The 17,921-nt window shown below is 38.7% G+C and overlaps 1 pseudogene; it reads left to right on the top strand.

The window, feature by feature from the left end:
• Nucleotides 1–629: 629 nt before the first annotated feature.
• The window catches only part of LOC107831146 (AP2-like ethylene-responsive transcription factor At2g41710), a 79,029-nt pseudogene continuing 61,737 nt past the window's right edge, over nucleotides 630–17,921 (top strand).

A 17,921-nucleotide genomic window follows, 5' to 3' on the forward strand; every position in this document is an offset into this window, starting at 1 on the left:
AACTTCATTGCTGTTATCCACTGAGGATCAGATGCAGCTTCTTTGGAGGAAGTTGGTTCTGAGAGAGCTGAATAAGCTACAAGGACCTATTTGTATGATGGAGAAATAGAAGAGTAGTGCACATAGAAGGATATATGGTAAGCACATTTAGAGCCTTTGGAGGTAGTGACATAGTCTTGCAACCAAAGAGGTAGCTTGCTTAGTCTAGATTTTTTTGTTCAGTAGCTCGGCAACTTGTTGAGAAGATACAGGTGCAGTTTAGGTAACATTAGGCAAGTGATCAACAACAGAAGGAATCACAGAAACAGCTTAAGATCTGAGCTAAGAGGAAGAAGAATCTAGAAGAGAGGAAATCAGAGAAATGCTATATTAATTTCTAAAAAAGAAGCTTTTTGCTTACTGTACAAACGACCACCACTTCTAACAACTAAAACTAACTTTCATAACTAACTATTAACTAACTCACTAACTATGGTTTAGAATTACATTTTATAAATAAACTAAGGTTAACCATGCTGATTAACATATCATGAATTGTTTTTTCAGTCACAAAAATACGAGCACTGTTTAATAATTGATGGCTTTTATATATGTAGATCAATGTAACTCCTCCGTAGTGGTTAGTCTGTATGGCAGGTAATTGATGGGGGAAGGGGATCAAAAGCAAAATGCAGACCTTATCCTTTTCATTTATGAGAGTATTTCGCAATTTGAATTTTGTAACTTGACAAAATAGTTTAAGCAGCAAAATGTCAAATACCTAGATAAGATTATGCAATTGTGGTGTCAGTTTGAATCATCGGAGAAGAATCTCATGAATAGTGTGAGATAGAAAGAAAGATTTCAGTTTCATCTCAGTTGAGCTAGCATTCAGTGGAACACCAAAACTAAGTTCCGGATAGTGATGAGTCTTTCTCCCTCTTATGAGTAAAAGAGTGATTCTAAGAGAAAATTGATCTTCCTCATATTAAATTTCCTCCCCTATACTTGCCCAACAAGTGAAATAAGAATTTCTGGACTTATGCTTTGTACTTCTATTGGATGTTCAAAGGAATATGAGCATTAAGCAAAAGCTATTGTCAGATCAAAATGGTAGTGGTACTGGCATCACCATATAGTTAATCTGGAAAAATTCTGGTATTATGCATTCCTCTTTACTGTGTGTTGGGTTTCAACCAAAAAAATCCCTCTTCCTCCTTCACTCCCAAGACTCTTGCATCGTTATTCCTTGTATGATAACTCTTTTATTTTTAATTCTCTTGTAGGGCTACATTTGCCAATGGCTTCCCCTTCCTCTGAGCCTACAGCAAAACCTGAGGATAGCAGAGGCAATGTTGTTGGTGGCGGAGAAACGTCGGGAGCTGTGAGGAATATTGGGATTGATCACCTGTTATAGTACAGAGGACTGAAGAAAGCAAGGAAAGAAAGGGTTTTGTACAACAAAAGACCGCATAAGCAAAATGCCACCATGTACGGCAGGGAAAGCGTAGCTTCATCTATTGCAGTGTCACTAGGTATAACATTGCTAAAGGGACCACTGCAGATCACATTTTGGGTGCTTGTGCAAATTGCCTCTTTTTTTCCTTTCTTTTTGCATATACATGTATAAAAGTCTAAGTTTCTTTACTCTTTGTCTCTCTGGGTTGCAAGAGCAAAATTGGGTTCTTCATTGGAGGTTTATCCAATCTCTAGCGCTACCCTACGCTATATAGTATCAGTAGTTCATTGCCCGATGAGACTACAGGTAGAACCAAAATACAAATAGAAAGCATAGGATGACTGGATTTGAAATATTAAGGAAGGAGATGAACATCTATGAATCACCCACTTAAAAGAGTTCAAACTCTACTAACATTAGCGAACCAAAATTGTACTGTATTTTGAATTTTAAAGATAAACCTCATGAATCCCAGGTACATTAGAGAGCATCTCCCAAGGTGGCAGAACAATTACACTTGATTTCTAGCACATCATGTAAAAACAATGGTCCTCAACATGGGGCTCTGATCCTTTCACAATTTCTATTTTGTTCTCTTCCTAATAACCAAAAAAATACAAATAGGGGTTGTCGCGCCCCTTTTTTTTCATTTACGGGGAAGTTCGGGTTTCAACGTTCATAAGGTAATAAATCGTTTCCTTTTGGGAATTTGGGTATTTGGAGAGTCGCCACCTAACGGATTATGGTGCGTTAGGGCACCTAGAGAGATTAACTCATGTAACTAGTTTGCATTACCAGAGAATAGGGTAAGGGCTCGAAATAACCTTGAGGGGAAGGTGTTAGTCACCCCTCGTAGTCTATAACGGTAGGTCCCGACCGAACTTAAACTATGTGAATTAGTCATTTTAATAAATAAACAGTTTTAACACATACTCGCAAGTAAAGACATGTTTTGACACTCTAAATAAGTGTAAGATTCAAATAATGAAAACAAGGGAAAAGGTTTGAACAATTTGCACTTATGTAAAGAAAAATAAATTATTTAAACAACGAGAGTTGAGAATGTAACGACCCGCCTAGTAGTTTTACTTTTTAGAACCCCGTTTCCCTAGTTAAGGCTTCCCGCACTTGCTTTTAATGATTTATGACTTGCGAGAATGGTTCGTTCGGAATTTGGAAGAGTTTGGGTTGAAATAGGCACACTTGATTCCCTAAGATTTTCTTAAAAGGTTAAGTTTGACTTTGGTCAACATTTTTATTAAACAGACCCGGACTTGTGTTTTGACGGTCCCGGAGGGTCCATAGAAAAATATGGGACCTGGGCGTATGTCCGGAATCAAATTCAGAGTTCCCTAGCCCGAGTAATGAATTTTTGTTAGAAATTGTTAAATTGAAATTCTAAGGATTTAATGAAAATTAATAATGCTTGATCATGTTGGTATCGTGCCTGTATATTGGTTATGGATCCTGGTACAGGTCTAATATAAGATTTTATTTTTGTCTGTGAAATTTGGTGAGAAACGGGACTGATTTGACGTGATTCGGACGTCCGATTGTAAAGATAGGAATTTGAATGTTCTTAAGGATTTCATGCGTTTTGGTGTTGAATCTGTGGTTTTAGGTGTTATTTTGGCGATTTGATCGCTCGAGAAAGTTTGTACAATGTTGTTGGACTTGTGTGAGTGTTCGGAGTGGAGCCCAGAGGGCCCGGGTGAGTTTTGGGCATAGATTGGGAGTAGAAAAGCACACCAGATTTCTGGTGTTTTTATTGCTGCTGCAGAACTCGCAATTCCGAACTCACAATTGCAAGGTAAGCATTGCATATGCGATGAAGCTGGCTGGGGGCAGTGGTCGCATTTACGACATATTCTTCGCATTTGTGAACCCAACAGGGTCTGCATTTGCGACCCTCTATCGCAATGGCGATCAAGGTAGAGGAAGGCCCAGTTCGCATTTGCGAACATTTCGTCGCAATTGCGACTTCGCATTTGCGAACCTGGTGTCGCAAATACGACATCAGAGGCCTGGGCACAACTTTTAAAAATAAGATTTAGGCCATTTATTTCATTTCGCTTCTACACTTGGGCGATTTGGGAGCTTTCAAAGAGAGGATTTCAACCTAGCATTGTGAGATAAGTTATTCCTACTTAATGTGAGTTTAATACTTTGGTTTTGGGTAGATTAACACACTAAAATTAGTGAAAATCATGGGATTTGAGTGAAAATCTACGATTTTGATAAAAGTTAGATTTAACCACGGATTTTGTTATGGAATAAAGTAGAAATCATATACTATTGATCCTTAGGCTATAAAGAACAACTTTCTTCGAAAAATTTCGGAATCCAGGCACGTGGGCCCGAAGTCGGATTTTAGGAAACTTGTGTTTAAGGTTGGAAAATTACTTTAACAACTAAAATGCGAACTCTTGAGCTTGTATTGACTAGCTCCTGCCTCATTTAATTAGTTTCGGATCGTTCAACTCCAAATTGAGGGTTTGGGCACATTCTTGGTGTTGGAAGTGCGCTTTGGAGCGAGGTGAGTCTCCTATCTAACCTTGTAAGAGGGAATTGTCCCCATAAGAGAAATAATTGAATAATTTGTCACTAAATGCGGGGGCTACGTACGCACTAGGTGACGAGAGTCCGTGCGTAGCTACTATTATGCTAAGTCCGGGTAGTCTAGGATCCAAAAGCATGCTTTATGTGATATTCTTGTAACTTTATGATTAAATTTGGATTGTTTAAATCGTGCTGATTATAGTAAATGATACTAATAAGAGGAACATCATTTTCTTGGCCCTTTTAAAGAGAAGTTAATATTTCTGTGAACAATTGCTCCCCGATATATATTGTTATCTGCATGTTGTTGTGTTTAATTACATTTGACCGCATCACATGTCTGATTCGTGATCGGGGTAATAGATGCATCTATGGTTCATGCCGTTTGACCCTCGGCAGTGTACAATTTTCTTTTATGTTGTATCGGGCCGTACGACCTCGGCACTACTTGCGCATGTTCTTGCTCAGTATTTATCTGTGGATTGGACTTTGTTATATGCCTTGAAATGTAAATGGCCAACTATGATATTATCTAGGAAAGGACCTGTTACCTCTTGCTATAAATTGTTAATTATTTGTGCTATCCAATCTTAGTAGAACTCTTTTTCTCATATAATTTGACCTTAGTAAGTGTCAAGTCGACCTCTCGTCTCTACTTCTTCGAGATTAGACAGGATACTTACTGGGTACATATTCTTTATGTACTCATACTATACTTCTGTACTTAATTGTACAGGATCTGAGGGAGGTACATCTGGTTACCAGTCTGGTGCGCGTTCTTGATCATTGTCTGAGACTTCTACGGTGAGCTATTGTGACGACCCGACCCGTCGTCTCATGAGTTACTGTCTCGTTCGTCCCATTTTCAGCTTCCTCATGTTTCATTATCGGTATTGGGTGCATTAGAATTTATTTGGAGCGATTTTGATAAGAAATGAGACATTTAGTCTCTTTTAAAAAGGTTTAAGTTGAAAAAGTCAACCAGACGTTGACTTATGAGTTAGAGGGATCGGATGTGAATTTCGACGGTTCGGTTAGTTCCAAGAGGTGATTTGTGACTTAGGAGCAGGACCGTAAGTAATTTTGGAGGTCCGGTGTTGAATTAGTCTTGAATTGGCGAAGTTAGTATTTTGGCGAATTCCGGTTGATAGGTGAGATTTTGATCCGGGTATCGGAATGAAATTTCGAGAGTTGATGTAGCTTAATTGTGTCATTTGGAATATGTGTGCAAAATTTCAAGTCATTCGGACATCGTTTGGTCGGGTTTTTGATCGAATGTGTGTTTTAGAAGTTTTAAAAGAACTTAGGCTTGAATTCAATATAATTTGATGATTTTGGCGTTAGTTGAGGTGTTTTGACGATTGGAGAAAGTTTGGATAATATTTTAAGACATGTTGGTGCCTTTAGTTGAGGTCTCGGGGGCCTTGGGTGTATTTCGGAAGGTTAACGGATCGATTTAGGCACGAAAAAAATAAAGCTGCAGCATTTTTTACAGCACTGTGAATAGTAGTTATGAACAGTGCGCATGAACGGTACCCATGAACAGTGCCCCGCAATAGTATCCGTGAATAGTGCCGTGAACAGTACCCCGTAACACTATCCGTGAATATTATCGTGTACAGTACCCCGTAACAGTATCCATGAACAGTACCCTGTAAACAGTAATACGGGTGAACAGTAACACGGGGTGAACAGTAATTCCGAAAATTCTAGGCAGAATGTTTACATTTCATTCGCGAAAACACCCCATTTCTCCACCATGTTTAGTCATTTTGAGAGCTTTTGGACGGGGATTGAAGGGAGTTTCAACTAAGATCGATTGGAGGTAAGTTTTATGAGTTAAATACATGATTTTATTGAAGAATCATCCTAGAAATCCATGAAAACATAGCCAAATTATAAGAAATTAGGAATTGAAATTGAAATTCTAAATTTGGGATTTGAGGGGTCAAATGGACTCCGATTCTTGTGAATTTGGTATGTATACACTCGTGGCGAGATAAGGAACATTTTGATGTAAAAATTTCTGGATTTCAAGACGTGGGCCCGGGGCTAGGGTTTTGCAAATTTCGTGATTTTTGATATTTTTCGAGTCTTTTCGATTGGCTTATATTCTCTTAGCCTATTGTGATGTATTCATTGTGGTTTTGGCTAGATTCGACGCGCGAGGAGGTCGATATGAAAGGAAAGGGCATCGCGGAGTAGTATTTGGCCGGCTAGAGGCGAGTAATAGATGTAAATGCTGTTCTGAGGGTTTGAAACCCCGGAATTTCACATCGTAACACTATATTGAGGTGACTTGCACGCCGGATAACGGGTGTGGGGTAGAGCACCGTTAGGGATTATGACTTGGTCCGTCCCGAGAGATATTTTACTACATTTTTGGTTGAGACGTATACTTTATTATTGTGAATTGGGCTTGTTGCCATGCTTGGGGCCTTGTGCCGACCTGTAGAACCCTTAGGAGATTTTTGAATGGTTTTCCTCACTTATTTTGTTAAAGAATTTATATCCTCAGTCATGTTTCCAATTGTAGGCTTCTTGCCAATTATTTGAATCCTTCAGGGATTGATATCACTGCTTTCACATATTTTACATATCATTTGACCTCAGTCCAAGGTTTTAAATACTGTTTTGCAAACTCAGCCATCTTTCTAAGATTTGAAAACTTAAATGATATTTCTAAATGATATTTCGGGATGAGAACTACTGTTTTACAAATGCCCAAGGGGCTTATGATGATTTATGGACTGAGCATGGATCGGGCTGCGCGCCGCAGCAGTGTTATATTGATATTGAGGCCGAGAGCCTGGTTGATTACATTGATATTGAGGTCGAGAGCCTGGTTGATTACATTGATATTGAGGCTGAGAGCCTGGGTGATTATACTGAGATTGATATGAGGCCGAGGGCCTAGATTTGATGCCACGAGATGGCTTGATATTGTCCTTGGGCTGTAGGAGCCCCTTCCGGAGTCTGTACACACCCCAGTGAGCGCCATCGACGATAAATAAATCTGGATGGCTCGGGCTGCATGCCGCAGTGGGTACCAGAGGGTACTGTCATATGCATTGCATTGCACTCATGCATTTATTCTTTATCTGCATTATCTGCCATAATAATTATGTGCTCTTATTTTATTGACTGGTTGCTTTATACTGTTCTGAGCCTGAGGGGTTGATATTGTTCTGAGATACTGAGCCCGAGGGGCAGATTTCTACTTATTATTTTGATACTGAGCCCGAGGGGCAGATTTCTAATTTTTATTTTGATATGAGCCCGAGGGGCAGATTTTTACTTATTATTTTGATACTGAGCTCGAGGGGCAGATTTCTAGTTATTATTTTGATACTGAGCCCGAGGGGAAGATTTCTACTTGTTGTTTTGATATTGAGCCCGAGGGGCAGATTTCTACTCGTCATTTTACTGCCAAATTACCTGTTTTACTGGTTTAAAAGAAATTTCACATTATGTCTCACTGAATTGTTATTTTAAATGATTTCACTGCTTCCAGGGCGTATTTGATTGAAAACCATTTGCTATCATTGTGTTTTGGAAAGTATTATCATGTTTTGGGGCTGAATGACATATTTGGGCCTCGTGCCAACTGTTTTGGACCCTTAGGGGCTTTTTACTGCTATTCCTCACTGTTTTGACTTCATATTTGTACTCAGTCATGCTGTATTCTACTTTTTTCATAACTAAGCCATGTGTACCCCATTTTGATATTTTAAATGATATTTTGGGCTGAGCATCATGTTTTACTGTTGCCCGAGTGGCTTGAGAGATTTCTGACTAAGTGAGACCAAGGGCCTGTGTTGTGAGGATACTGTGGGATCGGGCTACGCGTCGCAGCAGTGTTGTACTGATTCATGATTATGAGGCCGAGGGCATGATTTGTTACGCCATGAGGTGGCTTAATATAAGGCTGATAGCCTGTTTGATTATGCCATGCGATGGCTTGTTATTGCGCTTAGGTCGTAAGGGACCCCTTCCGGAGTCTATACACCCCCAGTGAACGTGGGTACCCTGAGTGAGTGATATATTGATTTTGTCACGAGGTGGCTTGTTATTGTCCTTGGGCCGTAAGGGGCCCCTCCCAGAGTCTGTACACCCCAGGGAGCACGGGTGCTCAGTGTGAGTGATGTGATGTAGCCCGAGGGGCTATTGTTTGATTCATATTGTTTCCCGGGGGCAGTTCTTGATTCATGCCCGAGGGGCTAATTATGAGTGATTGTGAGATAGCCCGAGGGGCTGGTTTTGTTGATGATATGCCCGAGGGGCGGTATGTGATACATGTTTTTCCCGAGGGGCTATTACATTTTCTATAAGTTTTACTCACTGTCTTATCACTCGTTTGAAACTATTAAAAGTTGTTTTAAAAGGTTTTACCGAAATTGAGCATGATTTTTGAAATAAATGATTTTTGCACTGTGTTGGAAATGTCCTACTTTTATTGTAGCATTTTGACGTGGTTTACGTGTTTTCTTACTGCTCAACTTTCATTTAGCTTTATTACTTACTGAGTTGGTGTACTCACATTACTCCCTTCACCTTGTGTGCAGATTCAGGTATTTCCAAACCCGGTAGCGGGTGTTGATTGCTCAGTGGAATAGTCGTCGGAGTTAGCAAGATAGTTTCCCGACATTCGCAACACTTCTTTTCTCCCTCTTGTCTTCCTTAGACTGTATTTAGTAGATTCTTAGACTCTTGTTGTATTCAGACCTTAGTAGATGCTCGTGACTTGCGACACCCCGATGTCGGGCTTGTATATTATTTCCGCACTATTCATTTAGACTTACATTATGAGACATTTGATTATTTAAAGGCTTAAAAATGATTCTTATTATTAATGGTTAATTTGGGAGGTGTGTCGGCTGGCCTAGTTTCACAATAGGCGCCATCACAACCGGGGGGTATTTTAGGGTCGTGACAAATCTGGATCCTATAGGCATGCTTTCTGGTAATATTATTTAACACAGTTTAAAGAAACGAGTAGATTAACTAATTAAACCGATTCAGAATCTACAAACATGAATTAAAGTTAAACTGAATTTAGGTCTAACTAAGCTGGTTTTAGATCCTAATTCTTAGGAGTGAAAATAATTTCTGAAACAGTACTGATTTAGTGATAAAACAGTTTGAGGAAAGTATGAAAACAATCTGCAATTAGAACACCAGTCATAGAACAAACAAGCTTTAGGAAGTACTTTGGCAAACAACTTTCACACAAGGAAAGAGGAGTTGGGAATACAGAGAATACTCCTTAATGGAGCACATAAATAGCATGATGCATAGAGTTCTTAAGGGGTTCTACAGAACCAGTAGGTTAGATAGTATGTAGGTCATGCAGCAAAGATCACAGCAGAAACATGTTGAGGACATCTAAACAACACAGCTAGAGTCATTCTAGGGAAATTAATTTAGCAGGGGTGAGGCAGAAAATTCAAGGACTTAAATGGGCATGCTAGGAAAGTATTAACAAGTGAAGGCATGCTAATTACACAAAAGCAGTATTTAGGCATGCTAGATAAACAGTAGTTAGTAAAACATGCTTAGTTACATATGTAGACATGTTAAACAAGATAGCAAACAAGCAAGTAAAGTGGAATCATGCTAATAACATATTTGAATAGGCAGTATTTGGCATACTGGGTAAGCAGTAAACAGAAGCAAAAATGGAATCAGGCCATATGAACTAAGACAGTAAATAACCACATAGGTTTAGATTCTTAAATTAATCAGAAGCATACCTAGTTAAAGAAAGAAAACATAAGATGTGAGAAATGTATTGTGCAATTTCCAACCTTGGCTTGCAGCTGGCTAGAGTAACAGAGATCACAATTAGTAGAGAGAGCCTTTTTAGAGTGTAAAAGTACTAGTTTCTGAACTATTGTTTGTGTTCAGAAGTGAGAATAGGTAAGAGCATATATAGTAATCAAGAGTTAAACAAAATAAGGTAAAGGATCAATTATATAGCAATTAGGGAAATTTACAAAATCAGTCACACACGTGAAATCAGTAAAGTCTTCCCCTTAATCAAGGGATAATCACTCAACGGTAAAAGCAGGACAGATATTTAAGGAAGGAAATCAAGTAAGACTTGGGTACAGAGTAGGTAATTAGGGGTGAATGAACAGGAGTTCAATTAATGAAATAATTAGTAAGAATCAGCAAATAACATCGTTGATTCAAGTAAGGCAAGAGAAAGATAATTAAGGCATAAAGTTCAATCAAACCGACTAGAAAAGTAAGAATCAAAGTTTTGTTGAGGAAAAGAATTCAAATCAAACCAAGAATAAGAACTTCAGAATAGTCAAGGGTTTAGTTAAAAGAGAAAATCACGTAAAGAGTCAGGAAATATCGCAGACAATTCAAATAGGCAAAAAGGAGTAGTCGGGAGTCAACACATAGGTCGTAACGAAGCAAACTGGTAAATCATGAATCCAAATCAATTACTGATTTTAAGGAGAAAAGTATAGGTTCACCATGAATAGGCAAAAAGTGAACATAGACACAAGAATAAGTAGAAAAGGCAAACCAAGAACATTAATTGAGACATATTAGGATAAACAAATTAAAAGACATCGAATTAGGCTAAAGAAGAATCACAGAAACCAAAGTATAGGACAAAGTCAGTACACAAGTAACTCAGAAACCAAACAAATGTCAAAAAAATTAGGGCTTTTAGCATAAATGAGTTGGGGTTAACGCAAACCTTACGAAATCGGTTAAAACACATAAAGATAAGATTAAAGATTCAAAATTATTAAATGTTTTTGGAAAAAAAAAATTGGGAAACCCTAGTTTAGAAAAAATGGAAAAGCATTCAAAAATCAGAAGGTCCTTGTAAAAATCAGAAGGTTCTTGTAAAACTCATATGAAATAAGTTCGATCTATCTCAGATCTTGCACAGATCTGAGAAGTTCAAAGGACAAATTAGGGTTTCAAGGAGAACAATCACAGAGATGAAGAAGTAGGCTTAGAAATCCATAAATCTAAGGCGACATAGGAAGATCTTACTCAAAATCGAACCAGAACAGCCTGAAACAGGCGAGCAAAGATCCAAAGGTGTAAGCAGCCTAACCATAGTCCCTTCAGGACCGTGGAGATGGTGATACCAGTACAGAAGAAGCCATTAGAGGCTTGGGGATGGTGAGAAACCACCATGGATGGCCATAGATGAGTGATGGCGAGGGTTGTCACGACCCAAAATCCTCTAAGGGTCGTGATGACGCCGAACACCACTGTCAGGCAAGCCAACACCAGGAAGTTAACTAAATTCCCATTTTAGTATTTATTGAAATCATTTCTTTTATACATTAACCAATAAATAATGAAATTCACTGAAATAAAAATGATGTCTTTAACAAACTTAATATTGAATAATCCCATAATCATCCCAGAACCCGGTGTCACAAGTTCATGAGCAATTTCTAGGATTTAAAATAAAATACAACACAATAACTGTCCGAAATACAATTGGACAAAAAAGAAAATACAATACAGTACTCTGAAGGAGACTCCGTTGGCTTCGGGTCGTCTCGAGGAGTGCAGCTCACCTAAGTCTTTGCGTCGACCATGCCACTGCATCGAACTAGGCCACTAGACATACATGAGCCTGTGCAACAAAAATGCACAGCAAGTGTAGCATGAGTACGAAAACAGCGTGTACCCAGTAAGTATCCCGCCTAATCTCGAAGAAGTAGAGACGAGAGGTCGACTTTGACACTTGCTAGTGGTCCAATAACGACATACCAATAATATAATAAATCGAGAACTTTATAAAAAAAAAATGGTTGTAACTCAATAGTATGAAGCAAGTAAACAGTTCTTTCATTAATAGGAAATTTCCCAATTCATTTTTCAAATTTGTTTTCATCATTTATACATTTATTTCAAGCCAGGGAGGCAATATCATTATTTACAACTTGCAAGTCAAGCAAATAGAAGCATGCACAAATCATGCCGAGTTCATACGGCCCGATCCAACAATATTTAAATTGTGCACTGCTAGAGGGTTGAATGGCGCAAACCATAGATGTATCTATTTAATCTGCCGAGGCGTTCCGCCTGTTCCACAATAGATAAACACGTTCAAATAGTCAAATCAAGAATTCATCAAGGAGAAATTATTCAGGAAAAGGCAAGCTTCTCTTTTAAAAGTCAAGAAATGATGTCTAGCCTTTTAGAAATTTATTTATATGTTCAATATGTTTTAAGCATTTTTAAGTTGACAACAAGGTTGCAATATTACAAGTAAAGCATTCTTTTGGGCCCTAGACTACCCAGACTTAAGCATAATAGTATCGACGCACGGACTCCCGTCACCTGGTGCGTACATAGCCCCCACAAATAGGAGCACACATCCAAGTAATTCACCTATGGGGATAATTCCCTCTTACAAGGTTAGAAAGGAGACTCACCTCGCTCCGAAGTCCAATAACCAGCTTCCAAGCCCCTTACGACGACTCAAACCGATGCTCCAATGCTCCACAACTAGCCAAATAACGAGTAAACCAATGAAAAAACACCCTAATACTCATAACAATTCAATTTATATAAAATCCCAACTCCACTCGAAAAGTTGACAAAATTGCCCTTGGGCCCATGTGCCCGGATTCCGAATTTTTTTGAAGATAAATTTTACCCACAACCTCACAAACGCAAATATATAATTGGCTCTCAATTTCATGTCCAAAATCGTGGTCAAAATCCAAGAATACAAATTTCCTAGGTTTTCATCAAAATCCCAAAATTTCTACTAATTTACATGATTTTCCATGTTAAAATCTTGATATAATCCAAGTAATTAACTTGCAATATGTAGGAATCACTTACCTTGACATGGATGATGAAAATGGAGCTCTAAAATGGCTCATAAGTCGGCTCCCATGGAGGAAATGAGATGAAATGAGCCAAACCCATTTCTTTACACTTATACACTGCCAAGACGACTCTTCTTTGCATTTGCGAAGAAGAAAATTCCCAAAAACCATTTTCCAAACTCTTCTCAGATAGCCTCTAGTATAATGGCTATAACTTTTTGTACAAAACTCCAAATGACAAATGATTTAACTTTTTGAAAACTAGACACCAATATATACAACTTTTGTGTTTTGGTAATCTCCTAATTCCTTATAGATTTCGAGATATAAGCCTCCATAGTCAGCCCTGTGCAACACAAATTTCTTCTTCATCTTCCCGGATAGCCTATAGTTTACTAGTCATAACTTTTACTACAAAAATCCAAATGCTAAATGGTTTACATTTCTGAAAACTAGACATAAAGGGCTACAACTTTCGTATTGGATCATCTCCAAATTTCTTATAGATTGCGAGATATGAGCCTTCGAAGTCAAACCTGCGCAACAGAGATTTTCTTCTTCACAACGCGAAGGACAGAATCCCTAAAGCCCAATCCTTCTTCGTGAACGTGATAGTATCCTCGTGAACGCGAAGAACAACACCAAACACCAGCAACAGCTATAGCAAAACAGCCCGAAATGATCTGAAACCACCCCGAAACACACCCGAGGCCCCCGGGACACCATCCAATCACACCAACTAGTCCCATAACATACCACAGACCTACTTGAGGCCTCAAATCACATCAAACAACATCGAAATCATGAATCACACTCCAATTCAAGCTTAATGAATGTTAGAATTTCCAACTTCTACTTTCGATGTCGAAACCTATCAAATCACGTCCGATTTACCTCAAATTTTGCACACAAGTCACATTCAGCATTTCAGTCCTACTCCAACTTCGAGAATTGGATTCCGACCACGATATAAAAAAGTCCACTTCTGGTCAAACTCCTTAAAAACCTTCAAATTTGTATCTTTAGCCAAATGACTCCAAAATAACCCATAGACATCCGAATTTACTTTCGATCGTGCTCCCAACACCAAAATTACCATACAGAGCTATTCCCAGGCTCAGAATCCCAAACAGACATTGATAACACTGATGCACTTCAACCCAAACTTATGAAATTCTTCCAAAAATGCTAACTTCCACAATAGGTGCCGAAACGTTCTCGGGTCTTCCAAAAACCGATCCGGACATATGCCCAAGTCCGAAATCATCATACAAACCTGATAGAACATTCAAATCTCGATTCCGAGGTCGTTTACTCAAAAATCCAATCTTAGTCAATTCTTTCAACTTAAAGCTTCTGAAATGAGGATTCTCTTTCCAAATCAACTCTGACCTTCCCGAAATTTAATTCTGACCATGAGTACAAGTCATAATACCTGAAGTGAAGCTGCTCATAGCCTCAAACTGCTGAACTACGTGCTAGAGCTCAAAACGACTGGTCGGGTCATTACAAGGGTGGATTAGGGTCAGGTTTTGAAAGCATTTTGAGAGAATGGGTGATCTGATGTCGGCATGAGAGGTGAGGGAATTGAGAGGTTTGGGGGGGAGGGTTCATTAGGTTTAATTTTGGAAAGGGGAAATCTAGACCGTTGATCAAAATGATCAATGACCAAAATTTGAGGTGGGTCAAGTGAATGTTGGGTTTGGGCTGGGTAGCTTTTAGGACCGATTGGGATTAGGGGGGGTTAAAATTGGGCTAATTTAATAGGATATGTCCAAAATAAAAAGGGGCTATTTGTTAAATACTTAATTAATTAATAAAACAATTTTAAAAAAATGGTTAACTAATTATAAAAAATGATTTTCATGCATAGAAATGTTTCAAAGTAATTACTTAATATATTAAAATATAAATGGCTATTTTTTGGTAAACAATAATGTAACAATGCATGCATAGGCTATAATTGCAAAGTAATTACAATTGCATCCTAAAAATATAGATGTGGTTATTTTTGCAATAATTTAAACTTAATATGAATGCAAATAATTGAATTAAGCCACAAAAGTTATTATAAAACTATTTGTGATACAATTTAATGATTGTTTTATAAAATAAATGCTGGGAAAAATTAGTTAAAATATTTAAAAATGCAAAAATTGTATGAAAAACACGAATTAATGCCCCGACATAGTTTTGAAATTATTATGGGAAAAATTGGTTATCAACAGCTGCCCTTCTTTACCCAGAAAGGATGAAAAGAGTTTTCGGGTAAAGAAATTATGGCCAATTTTGACCAGATGAGATGTTTTGAAAGACAGAGGCCAGACTCTGGTCTTTGAGCTACCTACATATTCCTGGTTTTACAGGAATCAATCCACGTGTAGTTATGGATTCATTGGGAGAATATACAAATGAAGTCATTACAAGAACGGACACGAGATTTTGGAGTGGATGCAAGAGTGGTTATGGTGAATGGTTAAGTTCGAGATAGTTTGAAGAAACTGGAGCGAGGTCGCTCCTGCTAGGATAGCGGTTGCTTGTTGGTCACCTACAGATAAAGAGATGCTACAGATATGTATTTGTGTGAAAATTTGAACATAATGCAGATTCCCTTTGGACCATGAAAGTTGTCTTTAGACGGTTAAGGATGACGTCCTCGGACCATGATATCCTAGGACATGAATTGTTTAGTGAGAAATTTGTAGGTCATGAAATGGTGTTCTCGATCCATGTAGATGGTGCTTCCGAACCATGATGCCTTTGAATAATGATATGCAAATTTAAGAGGTCCTCATGCCATGGCATGGTGTCTTCCGGCTATGAGGATGATGTCTTTTAGACTATGACGCCTTTGGATTGGTTGGCAATATTTAGGCCCATGAGATGCAATAATATGATATTACCAAGACAAGTCTTAGTATCCTCATGCAAATGTGGAGGCAGGGATTAGCCTCATGCAAATATGGAGGCAGGGATTAGCCTCATGAAAATATAGAGGCACAGATTAGCCTCATACAAATATGGAGGCAAGGATTAGCCTCATGCAGATATGGAGGCAGGGATTAGCCTCATGCAAATATAGAGGCAGGGATTAGCCTCATGCAAATATGGAGGCAAGGATTAGCCTCGTGCAAATATGGAGGCAAGGATTAGCCTCGTGCAAATATGGAGGCAAGGATTAGCCTCATGCAAATAGGAAGGCAAGGATTAGCCTCATGCAGATATGGAGGCGGGGATTAGCCTCATGCAAATATGGAGGCAAGGATTAGCCTCGTGCAAATATGGAGGCAAGGATTAGCCTCATGCAAATAGGAAGGCAAGGATTAGCCTCATACAAATATGGAGGCATGGATTAGCCTCATGCAAATATGGAGGCAAGGATTAGCCTCATGCAAATATGGAGGCAAGGATTAGACTCATGCAAATATGGAGACAAAGATTAGCCTCATGTAAGTATGGAGGCAAGGATTAGCCTCATGCAAATATGGAGGCAGGGATTAGCCTCATGCAAATATGGAGGCAAGGATTAGCCTCGTGCAAATATGGAGGCAAGGATTAACCTCATGCAAATAGGGAAGAAAGGATTTGCCTCATGCAGATATGGAGGCAGGGATTAGCCCCATGCAGATATGGAGGCAGGGATTAGCCTCATGCAGGTATACATGATAGGGCTTAGTCCCGTGCAGAGAACGAGTAGCAAATAAGAGTAGCATATTTCTTAGCTAGAGATATATATTCGGTGTCTGATGGCCTGATTGATAATATACATGTTTGCGAATGCTATCGCTACATCAGATGTGCATATGCTCAAAGAAAAATTGTAAGTTTTGTGAGGGGGAAGTTGGTTCGTGCCTTTGTCTGTTGGCCTAGCTTTATTCCATTCTGAAGGCCTTGTTTGAGTTTTCCTGAGTAACACCTGACTGTTATGGAAATAGAGTTTTTGAAAATATGAAATTATATTATTGATAAAATTGAGTCATTTTAGAAATGTTGATATATCAAGTGATTTTTAGATGAACTAGTGACTGTAACACATTTCAAAAACATTGCAGCTTTCTCATGTTAGAATTTTGAGGGTCCTTCTTAAAATTCTGCCCCAGTTTGGCAGATGATCATTCGACCATTTGCGAACTTTGTTGAACCTTCCTCGAAATTTTGAGAATCCTTCTCAAAATTCTGCCCCAATTTCTTAACCGATTTTTGACCATCTGGTATATGTTGGCATTGGCTAGACATACTCCGGAATTTTGAAGGTCCTCCTTAAAATTCTGCCACAGCTTCTGATTTTAGGGGAAATGGAAATTTTATTATGATATGACCGAACCCATAAGGCTGTCTACGTATCCCATCTTAAACGGGAATTAGGTCAAGCATAGTTCTATTACATCAGATGAGAAAATGTAAATAATCTAAGCATAGTATATTTTGACTGCGTCTTAATTGATTGGCTTTGGCCAAATTTCTCCGTACATTTCTGCAAGTATGAGTGCTCCTCCTATCAGCGCCTTGTGAACCATGTACGAACTTTGCTAGTTAGGAGAGAATTTCCCTTTGGCTTTATCTTGGTGTGGGAAGATCTTTTTCAGCACTAACTGTCCTGGTGCAAATTTTCTTGATTTGACCCTTTTGTTGAAATCTCTGGACATTCTGTTCTGGTAAAGCTGACCATGACATAATGCATTCATCTTTTTTCCATCTATGAGGGTCAATTGTTCATAGCTGCTCTTTATCCATTCTGCATCACTGAGTTCAGCTTCCTGTATGATTCTTAAAGAAGGAATCTCTACCTCGGTTAGGATGACATCCTCGGTACCATAAACCAGCATGTAGGGGGTTGCCCCGGTTGATGTACGAACTATGGTGCGGTATCCCAACAGAGCAAAAGGAAGCTTCTCGTGCCATTATTTGTGATTTTCTACCATCTTCCTTAGTATCTTCTTGATGCTTTTATTGGCGGCTTCTACGGCTCCATTCATCTAAGGTCTACAGGCTGTGGAATTCTTGTGTTTGATTTTGAAAGTTTCACACATGGCTTCATCAGATCACTATTGAGATTAACAGTGTTATCAGTAATAATGGACTCGGGAACTCTAAAT

This window comes from Nicotiana tabacum, chromosome 3, assembly GCF_000715075.1.
Source record: "Nicotiana tabacum cultivar K326 chromosome 3, ASM71507v2, whole genome shotgun sequence".
Lineage (NCBI taxonomy): Eukaryota > Viridiplantae > Streptophyta > Magnoliopsida > Solanales > Solanaceae > Nicotiana > Nicotiana tabacum.